Genomic DNA, 15,664 nt, shown 5'->3' on the forward strand with positions numbered 1-15,664 from the left:
GTCTCTCTCAAGAACTTTGGAATTGATTGTGTGACATGAGGACACTGGCACAGGACTGCTCAGCATGGCATGTCTACATCAGAGAAGGTACTGTGCTCTATGAGCAAAGCAGAATTGAAACAGCTCAAAGGAAATGCAGGATGCACAAGTTTAGAGTATCCACCCCAGATGTTTACACGGACTATTTGTGCCTGATCTGTGGTAAAGCATTCTGAGCTCCTATTGGTCTGATCAGCCACAGTCGGACACATTGAAACTTGACTTTAGCATAGCAATGCCATTTTGGTCCTCTTCAAGAACCAAGGATAGCAACCACCAACCAGCAGGCAGGTGCTGTTATTAGTCCCACTTCACAGATGAGATTGTTGCTGCTGTTGTTTCACCTTCGTTCTTGAAGAGGACCAGGACGTCAGGAAGGTGATGCCATGACAAGCAAGTGAATTGGACTTGAGTAAGGGAGGGCTGTGCAAAGTCATCAGCCTCATTTTTTCCTCTGGAGCCATCTGAGTCCAGTTCCAGATATAAACCAGGACATTGGAGATGGCCCAGGATGCAGTGGGAGAGCTTGACCTTTTAAAGCTAAAGTCGTTAATGGGTCTCAGTTTAACTCAGGCAGACAGTTAAATGGTTAAATGACTTCTCCAGGGTGATACAACTACTTAGAGTTTGAGGCTGTATTTGAACTCTTCTGACTTCAGACTTGGCACTCTATCCATTTCAATACTAAATTACATAGTTTAAATACTTTTTCTTTCAATAAATGTTCTATTAGAAATATAACACTAGATACAAATATACTTGAATGTTAATAATTTAAGTTAATTTCAGTGCATAAAATATCACAATACTTTTTCAATATCACCTGCTAGGATTCCTTGTTCATTCATTTTTGCAATGAATATTTTTTTTTCAGAAGAAGAATTGTCAAGGACCAAATGGTATTACTAAAAAAAAAATTGATTGTATTTTAATAGACAGGAAATGGTTGGTTACTGGTGTGGGAGTCATTCTCAAATCAGTCATCTGTGTTCAATCAGACCATTGCCTTGTTAGAAAAAAGATTAAAATCGATATCATTGTAGAAGATTAAAAATGAGAAGAAGATACGATGTGCAATGGAAGTAATTTCAACCTGACCTTATGTTACATAAATAAGCTGTTGATAGTGAAAAATGAGAAATACAAAAAGGGACAGTTGTCGACATGGACTATCACTTTTCCTAAGGAAGTTTAACCAAAGTGTTTTGAACACTAAAATGAGAAGTCCAGAAAATCTTAGAAACCACTGCAGCCAACAAATGTTAGATTGCCCTGCCAAATGGAAAAATGTAATGTCCAAGGGCGATAGTTTAAAATATGAACTTATCTGTAAAATCTTACAGAGGTGCGCAGTAGAAAATTATAAGTGATATTGCCTCATAAAAGAGCAAGAAGCAGTGAAAGGAAAAATACATTTTCAGAAAGTTGACTGAGAGACCCTATTAGACCAGACCACTGAGAGCATTTAAGATTAAAACTGAAAGGATGACAACAAACATAAAAAATGGAAAAGATCTGTAAAAATTTACATATCAAATGCTTTTTTCCATTAATGATCGTGTAGCCACATTCCATTTGGGCTCAAACTTCATAGTCTTCTAGTACACAATGTTTTGTATGAGAAAGTAGAAGTAGCACTAGAGAAAGCAAAAAAAGAAAATAAGAAAAACCTCTGGACAACATCAAGGATATATAGAAGATGTATGAAGTAGCAGACAGTAGCAGTTAGAACCTGGACTTAGAATCAGGAACACCTTGGTTTGAACCCCACTTCTGACATTCACTAGCTTTGTCACCCTAGGTGACACAGACTCTCTCAGTCTGAGTTTACTCATCTATGGGCAAGATTACACTCCTCAACTCCAATTAATATGAAGTATGAATACTGCTTTGATTAAAAGTTACAGAATCAAGCAAAGGTGAAACCTAGGTAGAAAGTGGATGAAAACACATACAATACTCAGAGGAAAATGTCTTGTTGGTTGAAGAGAATCAGTAGTGTTCTTGGAAAAAATAAGAAGTCAGTTCAGAATTCATCATTCTAGTAACGGGTCAACCCAGGGTAGAACAGGTCTGGTCAACCTTTGGAGAAGGCATTTCTTAGGGATGGTGAAGAACAAAGAGAATCTCTGTCTTGTCTCCTGCCCTCCATCTTGACCATAGGTAAAAAAAACCCCCAAAACAGGCCCTTTGAAAGATCAGATTTCAATTTCCCATTGTTGTTAGCAGCAATGTCCTCAGACTATCAGTGGATGAGGCAGTGTCTGTTTTAAGGGCTGTACCATCTCAGTAAATACCCCTTTCTAAAAGCTAATTAAGTCTGGCTGGCTGATGGTCAATAGGGAGAGGGAGGAAGGGAAAAAGCACACTGGATGGCAAGATTGTGAGTAAAAGCAATAGAAATGACCCAACCTCTCAGGGTTGTACTGGACTTCTGAGATGAGAAGTAGTTAATCATTCTCTGGTGACCTTGGCTAACAATTCAAGTGGAACTCGGGAAAAGTATCCTGGGAGGGGGTGTTACATATAAAATGAGGAATTAGATTTTATGGCCTATAAGGTTATTTTATGATGTAAATTTAAAATTCTATGATCCTATGTCTCTGTTGGAGATGATGCAGTTTTGAGGGAAATAAAGGATTAATTCCTCAAGGTATCTGAAAAGTGGAAGGATATCAAAATTTTGGGAAAAAATAACAGATGGACTTTATTTTTATAGAAAAAAAGATTAAGAAAATATACCCTATTGCCCCAAATTCCATTTTCCCTCCCTCTACAAAATTGTTATGAGAGCAATTTATGTATGTATTGAAGCTTCCTTAGTGAAGGTATGAGAGAGGAATAGAGAGGTTTTCTCAGGTTGTATAATAAATCACACATTTTACACCACTGAATAAAAAGTGCAGAGAACACATTATCCCAATGTGCTTATCTTTGTTGACTATCAAAAAGCATTTTATTTGGTAGAGTGAAAGTTTGCCTCTAATATGGTTGCTTTCATGCATATGTCAAAATCATATTCAATTCCTCAAATGACATGATCATAGAGAAAACTATTAGACAGTCTTCTGATCATTAATATCAAATGAGGTACAAAAGTAGGAAGATATACACTTATCAAAAGTGTTTGTTACTGTCATGGAATGTGTCTAGGATAGAGTTCAAATGGAAGAGGGATTTCCTAAAGATGATGAGGTCTTCCAGCTGCTCCTGTTTGCAGATACCACTGTGTCAATTATATCAACTCCCAAAATGTTGTCTGAAATGAGATCCATAATGACTCAAAAGAGTATGGTTTAACTATCTACATGGGGAAAATTAAGTGGGTAAAGAATGCCTGTTGTCTAGATTATAGCATGCAATCGGTTGGGCAGCCCATAGAGCCAGCCTATCAGCACACATAAATTGGACCAATAAAGCAGATGGACAATGAACTGGGTCTACAATTTAATAGCAGGAGGAAAAGAGACTGGATTACATCTAGGAAACTGTGTATTTTTTTTAATGACCCCAGATTTCTTGCTGAAACAAAGATTCACATTTTTTAACATCGGTAATCTCCTGAAGATACTGAATGTCTACAACGAAGTTTCTAAAAATTTAAAGTTTCCAGTCACCCAGTGAGTAATGGAAAAATGAATGGTGGGAATTTCTGGTCAAGGTGGCTGCTTATGACTGGAGGCAGGCTGCCTAGCTCACTCCCTAACACCTACTCCAGTGAAAACATGAAATTTGCATCAAACCAAGGGATGATAAGGAAATCCAATAAGATGCTAAGTGACTTCTTCCAACTCTGAAGTGCACACAAAGTCAGTCAGAAATAGGCAATAGGAAAGGAGGCCCCAGGGACCCAGAGTGGGAACACATAGGTAGAACGACTCCTTGCCTAATAAGTTCAGCAAGGGGTAGACACTGTTCCTAGCACAAAGCTCCAATTCAGGAGCTGAAACTGAAAGAGGAGTACATCAAAGAAAGCATCTTCCAGGATAAAGAGTATTTCAAATCTAGAGAGGTTGTCCCCATCCTTTCCCCTTTAACCCCTTCCCCCCCAAAGAAAAGAGTGATTTGGTAATAACTATAAGCAGAGACCCAAAGGAAAAAATGGATTTTCTGTGAGGACTAAATGCATAACTAGAGGACATGATAGAAGAGAAAAAAAAAAGATAAAAGCTCTTGAAGGAAAAATTGGAAGAAGAACATAGTTCTTAGAAGAGAAAGTGGTTAACTTTACTTGCAGAATATACTCCCTGCAAGCTAGAATAAACCAAACAGAAATCAATGACTTCAAAAGATAGAAAGAAATATTAGAAAGAAATGAAAAATTGAAAAAAATATAAGAAAATGTATTTAATATAATAAAAGCAACTGATTTAGAAAATAGGTCATGGAGAGATAATCTAAGAATCACTAAACTCCCTGCCTGAAAAAAACAAATCTTGGGCACTATATTTCAAGAAATCATTAATGAAAACTACTCAGATCTATGAAAACCAAAGGGTAATGTAAAGACAGGAATAATCCTCTGATCTCCTCCTGAAATAAACTCCAAAAAGAAAAGCCCTAGGAAGATCATAGCTAAAATCCAGCACTTGCAGGTTAAAGAAAATAAACTGCAAACCCTCAGAAGCGTACTCTAAACATCAGTATTTTCTTAACCTTTGGAACTGTTTCACTACTGCTCTGTGAAAGCTCTTTTTAATGTAACTGAATAAATTTTGATTGCCTTCTATTGTTTAATCTGAGATCATTAGTTAGGCCTATTGCTTCATCAGTTGTCTGGCACAAAAATCTACCTTTTTTAGACCAAAATTTTGTAGAAGCAATAAAAAAACGAAGAGGGAATATTTTAATTGAGTATAAGAGACTTACTTCTGTGTAAGTCTATACTCAGGAGTGGTTTTAGCTGTCTAGATTCTGCTCATTATAAAGTATTTATTTGGCTTTAGTGTTATAAAAAAACATAAAATATTTCTCCCCTCAATACTGAAAGAGTAAAGAAGATTCTTTTTTTTTTTTAAAAAAAACAATCTTTATGAATATTGTTAAGAATTATTTCTCGTTATGTAACAATGATTTTAAATAAATTACATCTTTGCACTGAAGTAGGGTTTTCTCAATATTCTATTTTCTTAATTTTTTTTGTCAGGACTAGTATTTTCATCATTGTTCCGAGCTCCTTGGTTAGTCAAGTCAATCTTTTTTTTTTTAATTTTTTTTTATTTTTATTTTTTAATGTTTAACAATCACTGCCATACAATTGCGATTTTATCCCCCCCCACCTACCCTCCACTACCCCCCTCCCTCCCCACTACTGCATACAATTCTGTATAGATTCTACATATACTTTCCTATTGAGTATATTTTCACTATAGTCATGCTATGTAGTCAGACTAAGATAAATGAAAGAAATCGTATAACAAATCAGAACATGATACACAAACACATACACATACACAAACATGATCTGCTACATTATGTGAGTGACTTCCATATTTCTCTCTCTGAGTGTGGGAGGCATTTTGCCTTGAGATCCACCATTGGGATTTTTTTTTTTTGTAAGAAGTTCTTGTGTTATTACAAAAATCTAAGTCTACCAGAAAAAGCTCTCACACACTGTGGTCGTTGCTGTGCATAAAGTTCTCCTGGTTCTGCTCCTTTCACTCAGCATCAGGTCATATAAGTCCTTCCAGGCCTCTCTGAAGTCTTCTTGTTCATCATTTCTTATGGCACAATAGTACTCCATTACATTCATATACCATAATTTATTCAGCCATTCCCCAATTGATGGACATCCCCTTGACTTCCAGTTTTTGGCAACTACATAGAGTGCTGCTATAAATATTTTTGTACATGTGGGACCCTTTCCCATTTTTATGATCTCTTGGGGATATAGTCCTAGTAGCGATATTGCTGGGTCAAAGGGTATGCACATTTTTGTAGCCCTTTGGGCATAGTTCCAAATTGCTCTCCAGAATGGTTGGATGCGCTCGCAGCTCCACCAACAATGAATTAGTGTTCCAACTCTCCCACATCCTCTCCAGCATTTATCATTTTCTTGTTCTGTCATGTTTGCCAATCTTATAAGTGTGATGTGGTACCTCAGAGTTGTTTTGATTTGCATCTCTCTAACCAATAGTGATTTAGAGCATTTTTTCATATGATTATAGATAGCTTTAATTTCTTCCTCTGAAAATTGCCTGTTCATATCCTTTGACCATTTATCAATTGGGGAATGACTTGTATGATTATACATTTGGGTCAGTTCTCTATATATTCTAGAAATGAGGCCTTTATCCCCGAGCTTAGCTGTAAAAATTCTTTCCCAATTTACTACATCCCTCCGGATTTTGGTTGCATTGGGTTTGGTTGTGCAAAAACTTCTCAGTTTAATGTAATCAAAGTTATCCATTTTGCATTTCATAATGCTTTCTATCTCTCCTTTAGTAAAGAATTCTTCCCTTCTCCATAGATCTGATAAATACACTATTCCTTGCTTCTCCAGTTTATTCATGGTATCAATCTTTATACCTAAATCATGTACCCATTTGGACTTTATTCTTGTGTACGGTGTTAGGTATGGGTCTATGCTTAATTTCCGCCACACTGTTATCCAGTTTTCCCAGCAATTTTTGTCAAACAATGAGTTCTTATCCCAGAAGCTGGGGTCCTTGGGTTTATCAAACAGAAGGTTGCTATATTCCTTGCCTACTGTATCTTGAGTGCCAAGTCTATTCCACTTGTCTACCTCTCTGTTTCTTAGCCAATACCAAGTGGCTTTGATAATTGCTGCTTTATAGTAGAGTTTGAGGTCTGGTAGCGCTAGGCCACCTTCCCAAGCATTTCTTTTCATTAGTCCCTTTGATATTCTGGAACTTTTGTTTTTCCAAATGAATTTTGATATTATTTTATCCAGCTCTAGAAAGTAATTGTCTGATAGTTTAATTGGTATGGCACTAAATAAGTATATTAATTTGGGTAGAATTGTCATTTTTATTATATTAGCATGGCCTACCCATGAGCAACTAATGTTTTTCCACTTACTTAAATCTGACTTTATTTGTGCAAAAAGTGTCTTGTAATTGTGTTCATATAATCCCTGGGTTTGTTTTGGCAGGTAGACTCCTAAGTATTTTATACTGTCTACCCTAGCTTTAAATGGGATTTCTCTTTCTATCTCTTGCTGTTGGACTTTGTTGCTAATATATAGGAACGCAGAAGATTTGTGTGGGTTTATTTTGTACCCTGCAACTTTGCCAAAGTTGTTTATTAATTCAAGTAATTTTTCACTTGAATCTCTGGGATTCTCTAGGTAAATCATCATATCATCTGCAAAGAGTGATAACTTAGTTTCTTCTTTGGCTATTCTTATTCCTTGAATATCTTTATCTTGTCTAATTGCTACAGCTAACATTTCTAGTACCATATTGAATAATAGTGGTGATAATGGACAACCTTGTTTCACCCCTGATCTTATTGGGAATGCATCTAGCTTATCCCCATTGCATATAATGCTTGCTGAAGGTTTTAGATAGATACTGCTTATTATTTTATGGAAAGTTCCCTTTATTCCTACGTTCTCCAATGTTTTTAGTAGGAATGGATGTTGTATTTTGTGAAAAGCTTTTTCTGCATCTATTGAGATAATCATGTGGTTTTTGTTAGCTTTGTTGTTGATGTGATCGATAATGCTAATAGTTTTCCTAGTATTGAACCAGCCCTGTAGTCCTGGTATGAATCCTACCTGATCATAATGTATTAATCTCATGATAAGATGTTGTATTCGTTTTGCTAAAATCTTGTTTAAAATTTTTGCATCTATATTCATTAGGGAAATTGGTCTATAATTTTCTTTCTCTGTTTTGTCCCTTCCTGGTTTGGGTATCAAAACCATATTTGTATCATAGAAAGAATTTGGGAGGACTCCTTCTTCCCCAATTTTCAAAAATAGTGTATGTAGTATTGGAATTAATTGTTCTTTAAATGTTTGATAGAATTCACTTGTGAATCCATCTGGCCCTGGAGATTTTTTCCTAGGGAGTTCATTGATGGCTTGTTCAATTTCTTTTTCTGAGATGGGGTTGTTTAAGTATTCAACTTCCTCTTCTGTTAATCTGGGCAATTTGTATTTTTTAAAATATTCATCCATCTCGTTTAGATTATCGAATTTGTGGGCATAAAGTTGGGCAAAGTAGTTTCTAATTATTGTTTTAATTTCCTCCTCATTGGAGGTGAGTTCACCCCTTTCATTTTTAATATTAGTAATTTGGTTTTCTTCTTTCTTTTTTTTAATCAGATTGACCAAAGGTTTATCAATTTTATTAGTTTTTTCATAAAACCAACTATTGGTTTTATTTATTAATTCAATAGTTTTCTTAATTTCAATTTTATTAATCTCTCCTTTGGTTTTCAGTATTTCTAATTTGGTATTTACTTGGGGATTTTCAATTTGTTCTTTTTCTAGCTTTTTCAACTGCAAGCCTAAGTCATTGATCTCCTCTTTCTCTATTTTATTTATGTAAGCATTCAAAGATATAAAACTTCCCCTAATAACTGCTTTTGCAGTATCCCATAAGTTTTGGTATGTTGTCTCACTATTGTCATTCTCTTGAATGAAATTGTTGATTGTTTCTATGATTTCTTCTTTAACCCAACCCTTCTTTAGAATTAGATTATTTAGTTTCCAATTGATTTTTGGTTTCTCTTTCCATGGCCTTTTATTACATGTAATTTTTAATGCATTATGATCTGAAAAGGATGCATTGATTATCTCTACCTTTCTGCACTGGATTGTGAGATTTTTATGTCCTAGTACATGGTCAATTTTTGTAAATGTTCCATGTACCGCTGAGAAAAAGGTATATTCCTTTCTATTCCCATTTAATTTTCTCCAAAGATCTATCATATCTACCTTATCCAGAGTTTTTTTACCTCCTTAACCTCTTTCTTGTTTATTTTGAGGTTGGATTTATCGAGTTTAGAGAGGGGGAGGTTGAGGTCCTCCACTAGTATAGTTTTGCTATCAATTTCTTCCTTCAACTCCCCCAACCTCTCCTCTAAGAATCTGGATGCTATACCACTTGGAGCATACATGTTTAGTAATGATATTGCTTCATTGTCTATGGTGCCTTTTAGCAGGATATAGTTTCCATCCTTATCCCTTTTGATTAGATCTATTTCTGCTTTCGCTTTGTCTGAGATTAGGATTGCTACTCCTGCCTTTCTTACATGACCTGAAGCACAATATATTCTGCTCCATCCTTTGACCTTTATCCTATGTGTATCCCCCCGTTTCAAATGTGTTTCTTGTAAGCAGCATATTGTTGGATTATGGCTTTTAATCCATTCTGCTATCCATCTCCATTTTATGGGAGAGTTCATTCCATTCACATTCACAGTTATGATTACAATCTGTGTATTTCCCTCCAACCTCTTTCCCACCATTTGTGCTTTTAGCTCTCCCATCTCCCTTCCCCTCCTCAATAGTATTCACTTTTCTCCCCCTCCTCCTGCAGCCTTCCCCTCCTTCTTTTAGCCCCCCTCCCTTTTACTCCCCTTTACTCTTATTGCTTCTTTCCTCCCTTTTAGCCACCCTCCCCTTTCTTCCTCCTTCCCCTCCTACTACCTATAGAGCTAGTTAGGATTATCTACTTAAGATTATTGTTCCCTCCTTTGAACAAATCAGATGAGAGTACCTCTCAAACAATGCTCATCTCCCTCCCCTCCTTCCCTCTACTATAGTTTTGTACTTCTTCCTGTGATATAATTTGCCATTTTCTGCTTCCCCCTTTCCACACCTCCTATTACATTCCCTTCTCATATTTAAATCATATTTTTGACATGACATCATTTACTTTATGCCCGTTCCCTCTACATATATCCCTTTTATCATAATAGCTGCACAGTTCTCAAGATTAAAAGGTATCATCTTCCCTTATAGGGAGGTAAACAGTTTGCCCTAATTGAGTAGCAAGTTTTTGTTTTTGTTTTTTCCCCTCTGTTTACCTTTTTATGATTCTCTGGAGACCTGCATTTGAAGATCAAATTGTCTATTGAGTTCTGGTGTTTTGGTCAGGAAGCTCTGGAAATCCCTTATTTCGTTGAATGACTTTCTCCTTGCCTGAAATGTTATGCTGAACTTTGCTGGGTAGTTGATCCTTGGTTGAAGTCCCAACTCCTTTGCCTTACGGAATATTGGGTTCCAATTCTTTCGATCTTTTAATGTAGAAGCTGCAAGGTCCTGTGTGATCCTGACTGTGTGTCCTTGATATTTGAATTGTTTCTTTCTGGCTGCTTGTAGTATTTTCTCCTTCACTTTATAGCTCTGGAATTTGGCAACCATATTTCTTGGCGTTTTGAGTTTGGGATCCCTTTCGGGAGGGGAACGGTGGATTCTTTCGATGACTATTTTACCCTCTGAGTCTAGTACTTCTGGGCAGTTTTCCTTGGTGATTTCCTGGAAGATATTGTCCAGACTCTTTTCTTCATCATGGGTTTCTGGCAGGCCAATAATTCTTAAATTTTCTCTCCTGGATCTGTTTTCCAGGTCAGTTGTTTTTCCAATTAAATATTTTACATTTTCTTCTATCTTTTCATTCTTTAGATTTTGTTTGACTGATTCTTGTTGCCTCATTGAGTCATTAGTTTCTACTTGCCCAATTCTAATCTTCATCGTATTGCTTTCTTCAGTTAGCTTTTGCATCTCCTTTTCCATCTGATCAATTTTTCCCTTTAAGGAGCTATTTTCTCCATTTAATTTTTGTACTTCTTTTTCCATTCGACCAATTTTCCCAGTTAGGTTTTGGGTTTCCTTTTCCATCTGATCAATTTTCCCAATTAGGTTTTGGGTTTCCTTTTCCGTTTGATTAACTCTTCCTTTCAGGGAATTATTCTCTCCAGTTAATTTTTGAACTTCCTTTTCCATTTCTTCAATTTTCTTTTTCAGAGTGATGTTCTCATCAGTGAATTCTTTTTTTATAATTTTAAAATCATTGGCCAGTTTTTCTTTTATATCCTTCTTCAGATGTTCCAGGTAATCTAGTTGTGCTTGTGAGAAATTCATAGTCCCATCTGAGGTTTCAGATGGAAGTACAGTCTCAGCTCTGACCTCTTTGGTGTCTGTGTTTTGGTCCTTATCCCCATAGAAAGATTCTATGGTTTTTTCACTTTTCGTCTGCTTTTTCCGATTCATGATGTTGGCTGAGTGTTGTAGCTTTTGGTTCTTTCAGTCAGAAGATACAGATCTTTTAAGTTGAGTTGATGTGTGTCTAGGCTAAAAGCAGGCTTTTTTTTTTGTTGTTGTTTCCCAGATCAACCCTGGAGTTAGCTTGTTAGGTGTGTGGGAGGGGTGGTCTGGTCTCAGGAGATCTCCTCAGCTGACGTGAGGCAAAGGCAAGGTCAGGGGATGGTGATCCCAGCTTCCCTATTGTCTTCCCTTTTCCCCTGGAGGGCTGGGGCACGCCTAGAAGCTAATGCGTGTTCCCGTCCCTCCTGGGTCTCGTCTCCCGGCGCTGAGGCTTGCCTGGGTCTCAGTGCGAATTTTCTCTGCCCTGGGTCATCTGTCCCTCCAGATCGCCTCTGCCACAGTAGGAAGAATCCCCCCTTGCCACTTTTCCAGCCTCTGGTGTTATGAGACTATTTGCCCCCTTCTGCTGTTCCCGCTGATCCAGGATTAATCTCGGGAAGAATTTTATGGTTCCCTCACGGTCATCAGCGGGGAGGAGAGAGCACTTACTGACCACTCCGCCATCCTAGCTCCTGGAAGTTCAAGTAGTTGACCCACCGAAGTCCAGTCTTCAGGCTCTAGTCAAGTCAGTCTTCCAGGAGATTTTCAGTTGTTCTGTAACTAGGAGTTTTAGAAGGTTCCCTAGGGGAACAGAGATGAAATTACTTTCTCAAGGTCATGCAGCAAGTCATAGAGACTTACATATTCCCACCCGGCCTCTCTTCTCCTCTCCCTGAAGAAGATTCTTTTAAAATTAAAAAAAGGAATACCTTTTAATAGTTCTATTTTATGGATTTCTCATTGACAAAAAAAGTTCTATGATAAAGTACTTAGAAAAGTAACTAACTTACCAGCATTATTATAGTGTGCTGACCTCGAATGCTAGTAATATTAAATAAATACTAAAAGATTTCCCTACAAGGTGTCGCTAACATTGCAGTCCTGTAAAACTGAATTTCAAGATTGTAGCTGGTGCTGAAAAATATATTTGCATATTATTGTTCACAATGAATAATTAGTAAAACTATAATTCAAGGAGCTTTGCAAACTTGATAAAATAAAATTTCATACTATGTAATATGTTATGTTTGTAGAAAAATTCATATTTCTAAAATATAATTTTTCTGTGGTGAAGGCTCATTATTAGAATTGCAAGCCAGCTGATGGGAAAGCTTTTATCTTCAAAATAAATGGTATTCTCAGTTTTAATCTCACGTATATTTTTCATTCTAAATTTATTATTGTTAAAGAAGAATCATTTTTAACTGAACCCCCTACTATCTAAATGACTAAAGAGAAAGAAAAAACACTTTTGCAACAAATAAACTCAGTCAAGCAAAATTAATCAACATAGTGGCTGTGTCCAAAAATGTATGTTTCTGCATCTTTAGACCATGATATCTCTCTCAGGTAGATAACATGTTTCGTCACAGATCTTCTGGAATCATGGTCAGTCATTGCGTTGATTAGAGTTCTTACTCTTTCAAAGCTTCCCCCTATGTTATTTTTTTTAATTACATGCAAATATAGTTTTCAACCTTCATTTTTATAAAATTTTGAGTTTCAAATTTTTCCCCTCCCCAAGACAGCAAGTAATCTGACGTGGGTTATACATGTACAATCATATTAAACATAAATCCACATTAGTCATATTGTGAGAGAAGAATCACAACAAAAGGAAAAACTACAAGAAAGAAAAAAACAACAAAAAAATCCAAAAAAGCAAAAATAGTATGCTTCAATCTGTATTGAGACGCCATAATTCTTATTCTGGATGTGGATAGCATTTTCTATTATGAGTCTTTTGGAATTGTCTTTGATCATTGTATTCCTAAGAAGAGCTAAATCTATCAAAGTTGATCATGGCACAATGTTACTGTTACTGTATACAATGTTCTCTTGGTTCTGCTCACTTCATTCAGAAACAACGCACATAAGTCTTCCCAGGTTTTTCTGAAATCTACCTGCTCACCAGTTTTTATAGTACAATAGTATACCATTACATTCATATAACACAACTTGTTCAGTCATTCTCTTCAAGGGCAAGATCATCCCCTTAAATTCCAATTCTTTGCCACCACAAAAAGAATTGTTATAAATATTTTTGTACCTGTGGATCTTTTTCCCTTTTTAATGATCTTTTTTTATATACAGACCTGTATACAATAATGGTATTGTTGGATCAAATGGTATGCATAGTTTTATAGCCCTTTGGATAGTTTCAAATTGCTTTCCAGAATGGTTAGATCAGTTCACAACTCCATTAACAACGTATTAGGGTTCCAATTTTCCCACACCTTCTCCAATATTTATTATTTTCTTTTTCTGTCATACTAGCCAATGTGATAGGTGTGAGGTGGTATCTCAAAGTTGTATTAATTTGCATTTCTGTAATAAACAGTGATTTAGAGAATTTTTTCATGTGTCTTTAGATAGCTTTAATTTCTTCATCTGAAAACTGCCTGATCATATCTTTTGACTACTTATCGTTTGGGAAATGACTTGTATTCTTATAAATTTGACTCAGTTCTCTATATATTTGAGAAAAGAGGCCTTTATCAGAAACACTAACTGTAAAAATTATTTCCCAGCTTTCTGCTTTCCTTCTAATCTTGATTGCATTGTTTTGTTTGTGTAAAACCTTTTCAATTTAATGTAATCAAAACAATCCATTTTGCATTTCATATTGTTCTCTATCTCTTGTTTGGTCATAACTTTCCCCCATTTCCATATATCTGACAGGTCTCATGATTTGCTTATTATATCACCCTTTATGTTTAAATCATGTATCCATTTTGAACTTATCTTGGTATAGCATGTAAGATGTTGGTCTATACCTAGCTTGTGCCTTACTGCTTTTCAGTTTTCCCAGCAGTGTTCGTCAAATAGTGAGTTCTTATCCTAGAAGCTGAAGTCTTTAGGTTTCTCAAACAATAGATTACTGTAGTCATTTACTACTGAGTCTTGTGTACCTAACCTATTCTACTGATATACCACTGTATTTCTTAGCCAGTACCAAATAGTTTTGATGATTGCTGCTTTATAGTATAGTTTTAGATCTAGTACGGCTAGGCCACCTTCTTTTGCATTTTTTTTCATTAATTCCCTTCATATTCTTGACATTTTGTTCTTCCAGACAAGTTTTGTTATTATTTGTTCTAGTTCTATCAAATAATTTTTCGGTAGTTTGATTGGTATAGCACTGAATAAGTAGATTAATTTAGGTAGAATTATCATTTTTATTATGTTGGCTCGGCCTACCCATGAACAATTTATATATTTCCAATTATTTATGACTTTATTTGTATGAAAAATGCTTTGTAATTCTGTTCATATGTGCTTGTTCTGGGCTTATCTTGGCAGGTAGACTCCCAAATATTTTATATTGTCTGCAGTTGTTTTAAATGGAATTTGTCTTTCTCTTGCTGTTAGGCTTTGTTGGTAATATATAGAAATGCTGATGATTTATGTGGGTTCACTTTATATCCTGTAACTTTGCTAAAGTTGTTAATTATTTCAAGTAGTTTTTTAGTTGATTCTCTAAGATTCTTTAAGTGTACCATCATATCATTGCAGAGTGATAGTTTTGTTTCCTCATTGCCTATTTTAATTCCTTTAATTTTTTTCTTATCCTATTGCTGAAGTTAACATTTCTAGTACGATATTGAACAATAGTAGTGATAATAGGCATCCTTGTTTCACCCTTAATCTTATTAGGAAAACTTCTAGCTTATTCTCATTACATATAATGCTTGCTGATGGTTTTAGATAGATGCTACTTATCATTTTAATGAAAACTCCACTTATTCCTATGCTCTCTAGTATTTTTAATAGGAATGGGTGCTGTATTTTGTCAAAAGCTTTTTCTCCATCTATTGAGGTAAATATATGATTTCTGTTAGTTTTGTTATTTGATATGGTCAGTTATGCTGATAGTTTTCCTTATATTGCCTAGCCCTGCATTCCTGGTATAAGTTCCACCTGATTATAGTGTGTCATTCTCATGATAAATTGCTCTAATTTCTTTGCTAATATTTTATTTAAAATTTTTACATCAATATTTATTAGGAAAATTGACCTATAATTTTCTTTCATTGTTTAGGCTCTTCCTGGTTTATACATCAGCATCATATTTGTGTCATAAAAGGAATTTGATAGGATTCCTTTGTCCCTTTCCCCAAATAATTTATATAGTACTGGAATCAATTGTTCTTTAAATATTTGGTAGAATTCACTTATAAATCTATCTGGCCCTGGAGATTTTTTCTTAGGGAGTTCTTTGATGACTTCTTTAATTTCTTTTTTTTGAAAATGGGGTTATTTAAGTATTTTATTTCCTCTTCTGTTAGTCTCAGCAATTTATATTTTTGCAAATATGCATCCATTTCACCTAGATTGTCAGAT

This window comes from Notamacropus eugenii, chromosome 5, assembly GCF_028372415.1.
Source record: "Notamacropus eugenii isolate mMacEug1 chromosome 5, mMacEug1.pri_v2, whole genome shotgun sequence".
Classification (NCBI taxonomy): domain Eukaryota; kingdom Metazoa; phylum Chordata; class Mammalia; order Diprotodontia; family Macropodidae; genus Notamacropus; species Notamacropus eugenii.